Genomic DNA, 16,064 nt, shown 5'->3' on the forward strand with positions numbered 1-16,064 from the left:
TAATTAGCATTCGTTCAAGATTAACTAGACATGATTCAAAAGTATCACTGAAGACGGAAAAGTCATCCATGAAAACTTCCATGCATTCTTCTATCATGTCATGAAAAATCGTCATCATGCACCTTTGAAAGGTTACAGGGGCGTTGCATAGTCCAAATGACATGTGTTTGTAAGCAAAAGTACCATAAGGGCACGTAAACGTGGTTTTCTCTTGGTCCTCGGGTGCTATTGGAATTTGAAAGTATCCGGAGAAAACGTCAAGAAAACAATAGTAACTGTTTCCAGCTAACCTTTTCAACATTAGATCAATGAAAGGTAAGGGAAAGTGATCTTTTCTGGTGGCGTCATTTAATTTTCTATAATCAATACAAACACGCCATCCCGTTACAGTCCTAGTAGGAATAAGCTCTTTTTTTTCATTTGTGATGACAGTCATGCCACCCTTCTTAGGTATAAATTGAACTGGGCTTACCCATGGACTATCAGAGATTGGATAAATTAAACCTGCATCTAGCAGTTTAATAATTTCTTTCTTAACAACATCTTGCATATTAGGATTTAGTCTTCGTTGGCGTTGCACATACATTTTATGACCTTCTTATATAAGGTTTTTATGTGTGCAATACGAAGGACTTATACCTTTAATATCATGAATCTTCCATGCAATAGCTGGTTTATGAGCTTTTAGCACAGAAATGAGTTGAGATTTTTCATTTTTCGTAAGAGAAGACGATATTATTACAGGTAATTCAGATTCACCATGTAAATAAGCGTATTCCAAATGGTTTGGAAGTGGCTTTAACTCTAATGTCGGTGGTTCTTCTATCGATGATTTATATCGATATTTGTCTTCCTCTTTTAGCATTTGAAGTTCTTCTATTGTCGGTTCATATTCATTAGCCATAAGTGTAGCTAATATTTCAGCTTCATCAATTGGTTCAGTTCCTTCTCCTAAAGAACATTCTCCTGTTCCTTGTAATTCTAGAAATTCTTCTAATAATTCTGCATGTGAATCTATAGTTTGAATATAATAACATGTATCATCTGCAGATTGCGGTTGTTGCATGGCTCTATCAACATAAAAGGTAACACTCTCGTCCTCTATACTTAGGATCAGTTTCTTACCAAACACGTCTATTATTGCTTTAGCCGTGTTTAAGAATGGTCTTCCTAATATGAGAGGAACTCGAAAATCTTCTTCCATGTCCAAAATAACAAAATCTTCTGGAAATACTAAAGTACCAACTTTAACTAGCATGTTCTTCATTATCCCTCTAGGATATTTTACTGATCGATCGGCTAGTTGTATGCTTATTCGTGTTGGTTTCAATTCTCCAAGGTCTAGTTTAGCGTATAATGAATATGGCATTAAATTTATACTAGCACCTAAATCTGCCAATGCTTCTATTGGACTAAGACTACCCAGAAAACATGGAATTGTGAAACTTCCTGGATCTGATAATTTTTCTGGTATCTTATTCAACAGTACTGCAGAACAATTAGCATTCATTGTAAAAGCCGAGAGTTCTTCCATTTTCTTTCTATTTGTGATTAGATCTTTCAATAATTTGGCATACATAGGCATTCCTGAAATTACATCAATGAAAGAAAGATTGACATTTATTTGTTTAAATATATCCAAGAATTTGGATTGCTCGGCTTCAAGTCTTTCTTTTCTCATTTTACTTGGGTAAGGAAGTGGTGGTTGGTATGGTTTAACATAAGGCTTAGCCTTAACTGTGTTATCTTCATTAACCTTTTCAACTACAGGTTCTGTTTCCTTATCTTGCTCAGGCTGTGGTGCCTGTGTAGTAGGAGTAGAGTCATCAGAAATTACAGGTATTTCAGGTGGTTTAAGTGTAATACCACTTCTCGTGGTAATGGCTTTAACTGTTTCATTCCGGGGGTTAGCATTTGTATCACTGGGTAGACTCCCCGGTTTTCTTTCACCTATCAACCTTGCTAGGTTACTTACTCATTGTTCCAGATTTTGAATAGAAGCTTGTTGATTTCTAAATGCTTGAGCATTTTGTTCATTAGTTTGTTTCTGAGATGTGAAAAAATGCGTTTGAGATTCAACTAGCTTCGACATCATGTCTTCTAAATTTGGCTTTTTATCATCGGTTTGTGGTGGTTTATTTTGAAAAATAAGTCTTTGCTGGTTGTAAGCATTGTTAGATACTTGTTGATTGCTAGGACCTTGTTGGTTGTTGTATGGAACATTTCGGTTATAATTCTAATTTTGATTGTAGATTGGTCTTGGCGGTTGATAATTATTTTGATAATTATATCCAGGCCTTTGGTTCATGTATGAAATATTCTCTCTTTGTTCCATTGTTTGTTCAATACTGAGACAATCTTTTGTCAAATGTGGTCCTCCACACTGTTCACAACTAATTCGTATTGCATGAATGTCTGTAGTCATCTTTTCCATTCGTCTCTCGAAAGCATCTAACTTTGCGGAAATGGAATCAAAGTCATGGCTAGAATCGGCTCTTGCCGCTTTAGATGATCTAACGATATCTTTTTCTTGATGCCACTCATGTGAGTGGGAAGCAGTGTTATCAATAATTTTGTAAGCTTCAGTTACAGTTTTCTTCATAATGGAACCACCAGCTGCTATATCGATGTCTTTTCGTGTAGTAATATCGCATCCTTGGTAGAATATTTGTACTATTTGATAAGTGTCTAAACCATGTTACGGACATCCTCTTAACAACTTTCCAAATCTTGTCCACGCCTCATATAGAGTTTCATTTGGCTTTTGCGTGAATGTAACAATTTCTCCTTAAAGTCTCATGGCTTTAGATGCCGGAAAGAATTGTTTAAGAAAATTTTCAACTAAGACATCTCATGTATCAATCGCCCCTTCAGGTAACGATTCTAACCAATCTTTGGCTTCTCCCTTTAAAGTTCGGGGAAATAACATGAGATAGATATGTTCATCCTCAACTTCTCTGATTTTGAATAGAGTACAGATCCTATTAAAAGTTCAAAGATGTTCGTTTAGATCTTCATTCGGCGCACCACTAAATTGGCATTGATTAGTTACCATGTGTAGGATTTGTCCTTTGATTTCATAATCTGGCGGATTAATGTCTGGTTGAGTAATTTCGTGACCTTGGCCAGTGCGTTTAGCCCTCATTCGGTCTTCCATACTTAGAGGTTCCAGATTTTCCATGATTGAAATTGTTGAATCTGAATCACTAGAGGATTCTGACTTAATGGTTTCTTCCTCGACAATCTCTGGATGAGTGATTTGTGGTTCAGGAGGAATGATTATTGGTTCAGGATCTCTGAATTGTCCCTGAATATCCTCTGGATACTCAATTGTGAGGTTGAGTTCAAAAATAGATTATCGAAAATTTGAATTGGAGTACTTGGTCGACTAGACGACGATTCTAAAGAAAAATCAACGGCGACAATGTTGGCTAGATGTCTTGATCGAGTTACAGGTGGTGAACATATGAAAGGTGGTGAACGTTTTGCTCGGTGCATTCACTGAATATCCTATTAATTATAAAAGACAAAAATTATATAAGTTATCAAATTAATAGACTTTTCTGATTTTGCCCACGTTTCGAATAGCCAAAAGATGCAGCAGGTAGCCAGGACCCTTTAAATCGGAAGCCCACAACTCGCCACTAACAAATCCAACTATTACTACGAACCAGAAAAATTTGGATGTCTATCAATTTAACCGCTTAAAATAATTTTTCGTCGAAGTTTAAAGAAGATAAAGAAAATTCTATGTCCTAAAAACTAGAGCGTCGAGAAATAAGAAAGAAAAAGAGTGCGTCGAAAAACGTCGAAAAATAAAAGGTCAAAAAAATAATAATAAGAAAGTAAAGCGTCGAAACTCAAAAGTCTAAAAACTAAATATTGAAAGTTGCGTCTAAAGGTATTAAAGCTTAAAAGGAATTCTATATCCAAAACGACAATAACTTAAAAAGTACTAAAATCTTAAAACGGCGTCGCAAAATTCTAAAGCACCTAAATCTTAGTCTAAAGAAAAATCACTTAAGGGATTTTACGGCAAAGTCTAAAAATCTAGAAATAAAAATAACTACGGTAAAAACTATATCTTAAAACTAGTTACGAACGATAAAAATACAAATTACGAATAAAAAGATACAAAATATAAAAATAAAACTTAAAGTTATAAAAATACAATTTTTATAAATATATTATTTTTATATTACTTATTTTATAAAAGTATCAATTTTATATTTAATAAAACTAATTAAAACTTAATATCACAAATTAATTAAAAACTAAACTAAATAATAAAATCCTTAACCCTAATTACTTAATTAATAATAATTATATTAAAAACCTAACCCTAATCCGTACCAGTTAAGGTTTCAGATCTGTCAAGTCACCTCATACGATGAGGTTAACTTGTTAGTAACATGCGGTCGCATGGGTTCGGGTTCCAGGCCAGATTGTTTGGGCTGCTACAGTACGGCCCGATTACTTTTAATTATTTTTTTTTTGTGTTTTTAACTTATATAAAATATTCATATAAAATAAATAAAAACTTATATTTTAAAAACTAAAATAGAAATAGAAATACTTTATAATTTTTATATATTTTAAACAAACTCTTAAAAATATATAATTATATATATATATATATATATATATATATATATATATATATATATATATATATATTTTGTTTTTTTATTATGTTTTTATATTTTGTATTTTTAACAAAATATTTTTACAAAATAAGAAATATTATATTTTTACAAAAATAACTTAAAAACTAAAAAAAAAATTATAGCGTTTAGCTTTCGGCGTTGATGAAGTTCCCCGGCAGCGGCGCCAAAAATACTTGATGTTATGCGAGGTGTATACGAAATAGTTATATTTTTATTGCGAAATACTATTAAATACGATACAATTTTTACACAAGTTATTTATTTATTTATAGAGTGGATATACCTAAACCTTACTACAACACTATAGGCAGTGTACCTAATCGTAAAGTAGTGTAGTTTTTAGTAAGTCTGGTTCGTTCCGCAGGGAGCTAGCCAAGTTTAACGCTATATTTTTAAACTATATTTATATAAATATATATATATATATATATATATATATATATATATATATATATATATATATATATATATATATATATATATATATATATATATAAGTAGTATTATTATTATTATTATAAAAAGGGGGTTTTTACCGTTTAGTGACCGGTTTGTCGATTTTAAAACTTTAGTCACAATTAAAACCTAATGTAAAATATTAAATATACAAATGACTTAATTTAAGGCATAAAGTAAATGACGATAAATAAAAATGCGATAATTGAAAGTACGATAATTAAAAGTGCAATAAAATAACAGTAAATAAAAGTGCGATGAGATATAAAATAAAGGAATTATGCTTATTTAAACTTCCGTAATCATGATTTTTGACGTGTTAATTTTAGTTTATTGCCATGGGTTAATTGTCCTTTGTCCTGAATTATTCGATATGTCCATCTGGATTTTTGTCCATAACAGTCCATCAGTCATAAATATAAAGTGCGAGTGTCCTCGTCAAATTATCCTTATACCCGAAGTCAAATATTCCAACTAATTGGGGACTTAAACTGTAATAAGGTTTAATACATTGTTAATGATTACACCAGGTTATCGACTGTGTGCAATTTGTAGCGACCCCGACAAATCGTCAAGTGACGGCGTCAGCTACGTGGGTCCCATTACCTGATTATAAGTCTTTAAGATAACGTTTGACCAAAATATGTCGCCTTCATTTAAAAATAAGGATTGTTTCAAAGTTTACAAGAATTGTTCAACCAAAAGTTAAGTTACAACGTTATAAGTACGATTGAAATCTAGGCGACACGGTTTAAAGTAAAGTCAAAAGACGCTCCATGAAATGCATGTATACTCGACATCGGATGCAAGTATCAAATAGTAAGCAGAAGCATGTTTCACATATCGTGCAAGACCTGAGAAAAACATAGAAATCTGTCAACGAAAACGTTGGTGAAATCATAGGTTTAAGTAAGTAAGTACAAGTGAACCACAAGATTTGCATCAAAGAAATAATAGTAATACATTCCAAAAGTTTGTTTCACGAGCACCCAATTATCAAAGCTTAACATTCCATCCATTGTATACCCCATCCATAGTGCTAGAACAAACACTGATTCTCGAAAATATATTTCATCCGTAGACGGTAGCGAACCGTCAAAGATGAGGGTTGTCAACCCATATGGCCATATAACATAAGTTCTCGCTTACACCCGGCAAGTGTAACTAATGATAATCGAATTGAGGATTTTTGTTCTAAACTCGTATGTAGAATGTTTGTTTTCCCGTTCTTGTGTTCACTTAGTTCAAAAGAATCGTTTATGTTTTCTCATCCCAAATATAAGTTCAAAAAGAGTAAAAGTGGGACTATGATCTCACCTTTGATTGCAAGAGTGAAATAGTACTTCAACAAGTAAACGTGCAAAGAACAATGCTAGTCTCGACCTAAACAATTAGGTTGTATCAATAACGATAGTCACGAAGGGTCAAAGATGTTCAATTAGTCCTATGGCTCAATACGACTCGATTAATATAGCATGTGAAGCAAATTGTCAAGTTTCATGCAAGATACAAGTATAAAAGCATGTTAGGAAGATTGCATAATTAATTGGTTAAGTTTGACAAAAAGTCAAACTTGGTCGGGTCAAAGTCAACGAAAAAGTCAACATGTTCGGGTCGGGTCCCGGACAAATTTTCTATGCTAATTATTCATATACAAGTATATTAAAACAAGTTTCATGTGAATCGGAGGTCGGTAACTAGTCAAACATTTCGCGTGAATTGGGACCAAGTGGTCAGAATCTGTCCAGGCCAATCCGCGCGCCGCGCGGGGATGGGGCGCGCCGCGCCACCATCTGGGCAGAGAATTCTGGTCAGTTTTTCAAAGTATGCACGAACCAAAACCTTTTCCAACCCAACTCTTGACCCGCAAACACTTATAATGCCTATCATATATCGTTGGAAAGGTATTTTGACGAGGAATACAACTAAGCACTTATGGTCCAACAATAACATCATTTACAATAGCCGAAATCTCATCAAGCGAACAATAAAAGTCCATTTCCTAAGTTTCAAGTTCATCAATTGCATTTTGAGTTTCGGGAAACCAATTCACACATATGATATGCCGTTTTGAAGGTAATGAAGCATACATTACTACTAAACACTAACAATTAACATTCCATGACATTCAAGCATCCAAAAATTCATGTCAAGAACTATCAAACCCTAGTCAAACATCTCAAAATCAATAATCATGTTTTTGAAGTTTTCTTAATCAACCTACACATCAATTTGAAGCTAATGATACTAGTAACACTTTTAAAACATGCACTTTAACAATCTAACAACATTTGATCATCCAAAATCAAGGATTTAGCAAGTAATTTTCATATTGAACTAGTTACACCAAAAACAACGAATCGAGCATACAAATTACATACACGACATCACAATGAGCCATAGACACTAATTAACACACTTTTAAGTCAAGAACACAAATTTAAAGAAATCTAGTGTTTTAGAAATGTTACCCAAATGAGATGAAGTTGGTACCAAAATGAAGAGGATGAAGAGAGGATCACGAATATGTAATTTATTTTGTTGTAAGCCTCCTAGATCGAATTTAGATGATGATTGAATGAATTTGGAAATTGGGTGTGTTCTTGCTAGAGAGAAAGAGAGAAAGATGGGGGTGATTGAATGGTGGTGATTGGGGTGGACTAGTTGACCTAGTCAACTAGTTTGCCCCGTGTCAATTTTAGTCCCTCGAGTTTAGAAGCGGGTGCGGGATTTAACCGATCGAATATTTTTAAAACGCAAGTTAACGAGAGGTGTTATAATTAAATGACGGAATTATTATGAACGTTAGTCAACGGAAACTACGAATTTAAATAACGAAAGGTATTATTTAAAAAAAAAAAAAAGACGGGCGTTAAAATAATTTAACGGAAAAATGCGGGATGTTACATTATCCACACCTCAAAAGAAATTTCGTCCCGAAATTTAGTTGGAAGTAATAATCGGTATCTCTTACTCGGGACCTAGTGTAGTAACTCTACGAATGATTGAAGGTACTTTCTTAGACATTCCACGAATCCGGATAGTCGGGGTATTACGTTGTATTAGGGCTTGGTTTTACGATCCACAAGTTCAGCCGGTTTTTCCTATGAGGAGGAGTTTGTCATCAATAGTTGGTGCATCTAGAAGGATTGCACGTTCCTGTTCCGCAGGACACGTTTCTAAGTTTGTTACACGAAATGTAGGGTAAACGGAAACTTAATTGAGTCGGCCGTTCTAAATGGTAGGAAGCGGCTCCAATACGCCCCAAGGTTTCAAAAGGTTCAATATTGCGGATATAACCTTCCTCGATTTCCCAAAATGGATTACACCTTTCCAAGGTGCGGTTTCTCAATATTACACGGTTACACACTGGGATTTGTGAGGTTTTCATCTAAGTTTGGTATGACTCTTTTGGGCGACTACGGGTCGTCTCGAGCCCTTCTCGGACTTGGATTATCTCAATTGTTGTTTCTTGGATGAGTTAAGATTCGGTGTTTTGTTTGCCACATGCTTTGGTCCAACGAATAGGGGTATGACATTAGCGGTCATATAGGGTTTCGGAAAGTGCGTGTGAACACACGAGTGGTAACTACTGTTGTAAGAGGGATCTACTAAAAGTGACAATACGAGTTTGTGACATGTCTTTCCAAGACGTAAATCGTTCTTTTGCTCGGTTCGTCGGTTTGTGGGTGGTACGCGGTACTCATGTCTAAACGGGTCTCCAAGGTTTCTTGTAAAACTAGAAGTGAAACGAGTATTTCGATACGGAATAATTGACAAAGATACACCGTGTTGGAATAGAATCTCTTAAGATACGTTTGAACAAGTTAGTTAGGGTTCGAAAAATGTTCGTTAGGACTATTCACCCTCGTGGCGAATACTTAGGTAATATGAGGAATTTCTTTAAACGGAAATGCGAGCGATAAAGATAGGAGTGAAATGAGGACTTAGAATAGGATGAGCTTGCATCTCGAGGTTGCCATAACGTGCCTCTAGTTGTCAAAAGTTGAAGTCTGAAAGAGAAACGAGGTAGTACACGTAGTTGTATAGTTCGGGGTTGAATAATAGTTGACCGATTATCAGAAACACAAGGGCGTTAAGTCAAAGAAGAGTGAAGTATCGTTGGATTGTGTGTTATCTTAAATTCCAGTAATATCAGACGGTGACGGTGAAATAACAGAGGTATGTAGTGTGGTACGTGATGACGAGAAGTTTGATCGGATCCACAATTTAGTATTCGAATTCTTCGTGTAAAATAACGAATTTTAGTTATGTTGATTTTTGAGACGAGAGAGTATGCCTTTCGGCGTTCAAGTAGAAATATTTCCATGTTTGAGTTCCATCTAGTGCTATACGAATTTAGCTAGGAAGGTTGGTGTGAAGAATCACGTTCAAGGCTCAGACATGAAGAGGTTTAAAGTTTTCCTTAGTGAGTTAACGAGTTTAAAAGTCGTGTAACACGAGAAAAGTCAGAAATGAATCTTCGGTAAAAATAGACGAGATCTAAGATTTTACGAATACAAGTCTGAGTTGGGAGAGTTTCCTGATTACATGTGGCTTGATTTCGAGATTGATTGTAATGCCTTGACCTTTAACATCATGGTCTAGAAAATTGGACTTCGTTCAACAGAAATTCTCACTCGGAGAATTTGGTATAAAGTTGCTCTTTTCTCAAAAGTTCGAGCTTAAGATGGTGATGTTGTTCGTTTTCCTTCTTTACTTGAATAAGTTAAGATGTCATCTATAAATACAGATTAGTCTATATGAATTTGCATACGCGGTTCAAGAGGTTTATGGATACGGGCGAGCCCTAAATAAATCAAACAGTACTAAGAGAGATTTACAACTAACGTGGCGAGTTCGGAAAGTGGCTTAGGAGACATCGTCTCCCTTAACCCCCAATTGGTGATAACCGGAATGGAGGTCGATTTGGAATATACGGGATTCGTGCAAATAATCATGAGGTCATGGATGCGAGGGAGAGGGTATCGGTTTCCAACCGAAAATTTCTTAGTTCACAATAATCTATACATAAATGTAGGGCAATAATTTCTCCTTAATGAATAGGTTTTGAGTTCCTTAGTTCTATTGGTGTCGAGTTCAATTTCTTAACGTATATCCTCCGATAATATTTATAGGCACACAATATTTTTCCGTTGGTCGCTTAAATCGCCTAAATAGTATCTAGGGGAAAAGATGGAAGGTAATGAGTACAAGTCAAAGTCTTGGTTGTAAAACGTCTAGCGGTAATCGAATCGAACAAGTATGAAGTATACGGTTTGTTGTGAAGAAACGTACCCGTTACTAGTCCATCGTCGTTCCGGGCATCCTAGGTGTCGATGTTGAAGGTTCAACGGCGTGCGTTGGGGTTGATTTTCTTATTTGGGCACACATTCCTAAAATGACCCAGTTGGCCACATTCGAAGCAAGCACCCGTTCTGTGTGCGTTGGGCATCTTTCGAGCGACGGGTCCTTGGCGCCGGTGGCAAAACCTGCCACATCCTTCAAAGTGATGCTTGTGGCATTCGTTACAAAAAGGTAGTTTTCCGGCATAGCCTTTCTTGCCGTCGTTGTTGAAAGGCTTTTTGGTGAAGGTGTTGTTGTAGTTGGTTGATGGAGTGGCTTCCCATTTCCTTTTGTTGCCACCCGACTTGTCCTCGGCCTTAGGAGCCGGCACTACGATTTCGTCAACCGTTTCAATTAATTGGCGAGCCATGTTCATAGCGGCTTGATGAGTAGTGGGTTGAGATGTCATTACCTTGTGTTGAATGCTCTTAGGGAGGCCATCCATGTAAAGTTCGACTCTTAGGGATTCGGGAGTCATGAGATTTGGACACATCGAGACTAGTTCGGTAAACCGTTGATTATAAGCTTCGAGGTCATTTCCGACCGTTCTTAAATTCCTTAGCTCTTGCTCGAGCCTTCGAGTCTCATCGCGCGGGAAGTATTCGGTGATCATTCTTTCTCTTAATTCGGTCCAAGAGAGTGTAAGGGCTTCATCGATACCCACTGATTGTACATACGTGTTCCACCATGAGAGAGCGATACCGGTAAGAGTGAGGGTGGAAAACTTGACCTTATCTTGGTCCTGACAACTGCTTATGCTAAAAACGGATTCTGTTTGTTCAAACCATCGGGTGAGAGTAACCGGTCCTCCGGTTCCATCGAAAGTGGGAGGGTTGTACTTCATGAAGTTCTTGTAGGAGCAACCTTCGCTTGAATTACCGACTCCACGATTGGTATTGTTGGAAAAGTGATCGGTCACGGCCGTACCCACGGCGGTGGCTATCATTCGTTGAAGAGCTTGTTCTAGAGTTTCGAGAGGAGTGTTGTGTTGACCTTGGTGAGTCATTGTTCCTTCATGACACAAGAATATCGTTGGTTAGTATTTTCAACAATACTAACCGGAGTATGGAATAAGGATAGAGAGGAAATTTTTCCTTGACTCGCCTTAAATTCTTTACGTCATAATGTCGGAACGTCCATGTGAATCACCGTAATATAATCCCGGAAATTATATTACCCTGATTCTCATGTGCATTTAACATTACTTCACAAAGTCAAGGTGGCGCATCAACAAAATTTATCAACGTAAGATCAAGATCGAATACGAGTCAGATATGATAGAAGAGTTCGAGTATAAATGCACAAATAGTCAAGTAATTCCTACTTCAGTCTATATGCCGGTTGTAGTCTAGATTCACCTATGTACCCTATGAATCGGGGTGGACACAAATGAACTCTAAATCCCTACAACCAAGGCTCTGATACCACTTGTAGCGACCCCGACAAATCGTCAAGTGACGGCGTCGGCTACGTGGGTCCCATTACCTGATTATAAGTCTTTAAGATAACGTTTGACCAAAATATGTCGCCTTCATTTCAAAATAAGGATTGTTTCAAAGTTTACAAGAATTGTTCAACCAAAAGTTAAGTTACAACGTTATAAGTACGATTGAAATCTAGGCGACACGGTTTAAAGTAAAGTCAAAAGACGCTCCATGAAATGCATGTATACTCGACATCGGATGAAAGTATCAAATAGTAAGCAGAAGCATGTTTCACATATCGTGCAAGACCTGAGAAAAACATAGAAATCTGTCAACGAAAACGTTGGTGAAATCATAGGTTTAAGTAAGTAAGTACAAGTGAACCACAAGATTTGCATCAAAGAAATAATAGTAATACATTCCAAAAGTTTGTTTCACGAGCACCCAATTATCAAAGCTTAACATTCCATCCATTGTATACCCCATCCATAGTGCTAGAACAAACACTGATTCTCGAAAATATATTTCATCCGTAGACGGTAGCGAACCGTCAAAGATGAGGGTTGTCAACCCATATGGCCATATAACATAAGTTCTCGCTTACACCCGGCAAGTGTAACTAATGATAATCGAATTGAGGATTTTTGTTCTAAACTCGTATGTAGAATGTTTGTTTTCCCGTTCTTGTGTTCACTTAGTTCAAAAGAATCGTTTATGTTTTCTCATCCCAAATATAAGTTCAAAAAGAGTAAAAGTGGGACTATGATCTCACCTTTGATTGCAAGAGTGAAATAGTACTTCAACAAGTAAACGTGCAAAGAACAATGCTAGTCTCGACCTAAACAATTAGGTTGTATCAATAACGATAGTCACGAAGGGTCAAAGATGTTCAATTAGTCCTATGGCTCAATACGACTCGATTAATATAGCATGTGAAGCAAATTGTCAAGTTTCATGCAAGATACAAGTATAAAAGCATGTTAGGAAGATTGCATAATTAATTGGTTAAGTTTGACAAAAAGTAAAACTTGGTCGGGTCAAAGTCAACGAAAAAGTCAACATGTTCGGGTCGGGTCCCGGACAAATTTTCTATGCTAATTATTCATATACAAGTATATTAAAACAAGTTTCATGTGAATCGGAGGTCGGTAACTAGTCAAACATTTCGCGTGAATTGGGACCAAGTGGTCAGAATCTGTCCAGGCCAATCCGCGCGCCGCGCGGGGATGGGGCGCGCCGCGCCACCATCTGGGCAGAGAATTCTGGTCAGTTTTTCAAAGTATGCACGAACCAAAACCTTTTCCAACCCAACTCTTGACCCGCAAACACTTATAATGCCTATCATATATCGTTGGAAAGGTATTTTGACGAGGAATACAACTAAGCACTTATGGTCCAACAATAACATCATTTACAATAGCCGAAATCTCATCAAGCGAACAATAAAAGTCCATTTCCTAAGTTTCAAGTTCATCAATTGCATTTTGAGTTTCGGGAAACCAATTCACACATATGATATGCCGTTTTGAAGGTAATGAAGCATACATTACTACTAAACACTAACAATTAACATTCCATGACATTCAAGCATCCAAAAATTCATGTCAAGAACTATCAAACCCTAGTCAAACATCTCAAAATCAATAATCATGTTTTTGAAGTTTTCTTAATCAACCTACACATCAATTTGAAGCTAATGATACTAGTAACACTTTTAAAACATGCACTTTAACAATCTAACAACATTTGATCATCCAAAATCAAGGATTTAGCAAGTAATTTTCATATTGAACTAGTTACACCAAAAACAACGAATCGAGCATACAAATTACATACACGACATCACAATGAGCCATAGACACTAATTAACACACTTTTAAGTCAAGAACACAAATTTAAAGAAATCTAGTGTTTTAGAAATGTTACCCAAATGAGATGAAGTTGGTACCAAAATGAAGAGGATGAAGAGAGGATCACGAATATGTAATTTATTTTGTTGTAAGCCTCCTAGATCGAATTTAGATGATGATTGAATGAATTTGGAAATTGGGTGTGTTCTTGCTAGAGAGAAAGAGAGAAAGATGGGGGTGATTGAATGGTGGTGATTGGGGTGGACTAGTTGACCTAGTCAACTAGTTTGCCCCGTGTCAATTTTAGTCCCTCGAGTTTAGAAGCGGGTGCGGGATTTAACCGATCGAATATTTTTAAAACGCAAGTTAACGAGAGGTGTTATAATTAAATGACGGAATTATTATGAACGTTAGTCAACGGAAACTACGAATTTAAATAACGAAAGGTATTATTTAAAAAAAAAAAGACGGGCGTTAAAATAATTTAACGAAAAAATGCGGGATGTTACACAATTCAAGGTTTTAATACTTTATTAACAAATACACCAAGTGTCCTTGTATGTAATACACCCCTGTTTTAATGAGTCCATTGACTATTAATCCATTCCCGTGTCCGGTTAAATGAACGATTATTAGTACTTATAAATATCCCGCCCATCGTGTCCGATCGAGTGTATGTGGTTATTTATAGGTACGTCCAATTGTAAATCTCTATATTAAATTAACGAACTATCATTCAGTTAAACAAATATAAAGCCCATTAATAGTCCATAGTCCAATTTCCACAAGTGTCGGTCTTTTGTCCAAACCCCAATTATGGTACAAAGCCCAATTACCCAATCTTAATAGTTAGCTCAACATCACGATTACTTCGGCTTAAATAAGCATAATAATAACTTAGCTACGAGACAATAATTTAAAAAGGTTGAACATAACTTACAATGAGTATTAATCGCGTAGTGCTACACGGACAGAATTTCGACTTACAAACTTAAAACATTCACCACTATAACCTTATTATTATTATTAACTTAATATTAAAATTATAATTAAAATATAAATATAAATATATATTGAGAGTATGATGATAGATGGATATATATTGTAAAAATTCGTCGACCAAACGCTTCAATTTATAGGACCTGACCTGCTACAGCAAGCCATGCGATCGCATGGGATTTAGGCAGGCTAGCCGTGCGATCGCATGGCAGCCTTTTCCTGCACATAATGATTCCAAAACGTGGGCTGCACGTATTTATTTAATATATAATATAATATATATAATTTTATATAATTAATTATATATTATATTATATTCTTGTGCATTGTTAACTTGTAATTTAACTCTGTTGCGTCGCGCGTTGATAGTTGGTTCATGTCCCAGTTCCGGATTTTCGAACGTCCTTGCGTACTATTTAATATCTTGTACTTTGCGTTTCGCGGCTCGTACTCTTGTAACTTTTAGACGTTTCTCATCAATAAATTGAACCACTTGGATTGTACTTTATACTCTTTAGCGTTTTGGTCATTTGCGTCTTCAAATCGTCGAATCTGTCTTTTGTCTTCACCTTTTATTATTTAAACGAATATCACTTGTAAATAGAACAATTGCAACTAAAAGCTTGTCTTTCTTGAGGGATAATGCTATGAAATATATGTTCGTTTTTAGCATTATCAATAATTTTTAATAATAATCCTAATATAATAATAATGATAATATTTTATAATAAAAATGACATTTCTATTAGAAATGATAATTTTAATAAAAGTGATAATTTTTAATATTAATGATACTTTTAATAATAATAATAATAATGATAAAAATAATAAAATGATAGTTTTTATAAAAATGTTACTTTTTAATAATAACGATAATTTCAGTAATAATGTCAATACTAATAATTATCTTAATAATAATAATAATAATAATAATAATAATAATAATAATAATAATAATAATAATAATAATAATAATAATAATAATAATAATAATAACCTTAGTGATAATAACGATAATGATAATAATAATAATAATAATTTATAGATAATAATAATAACGACGATAATAATAACGACGATAATAACGACGATAGTAATAATAATAATAATAATCATTTTTAATAATAATATGAAAATTAATGATAATTCAGTTGGTCATATCTTTTAATCCATTCATCGAAACCATACATTTTCTAAATGAAAAGTTATTAATTTTTCGACAGCTTTTCAACGACATGCATATCATATACCTTATCTCAGTAGCATATGTATTAAATTCATGATTTATCATAAACTATATAACGACGAAAATAAACATTCAA

Source organism: Rutidosis leptorrhynchoides, chromosome 6, assembly GCF_046630445.1.
Source record: "Rutidosis leptorrhynchoides isolate AG116_Rl617_1_P2 chromosome 6, CSIRO_AGI_Rlap_v1, whole genome shotgun sequence".
Classification (NCBI taxonomy): Eukaryota; Viridiplantae; Streptophyta; class Magnoliopsida; order Asterales; family Asteraceae; genus Rutidosis; species Rutidosis leptorrhynchoides.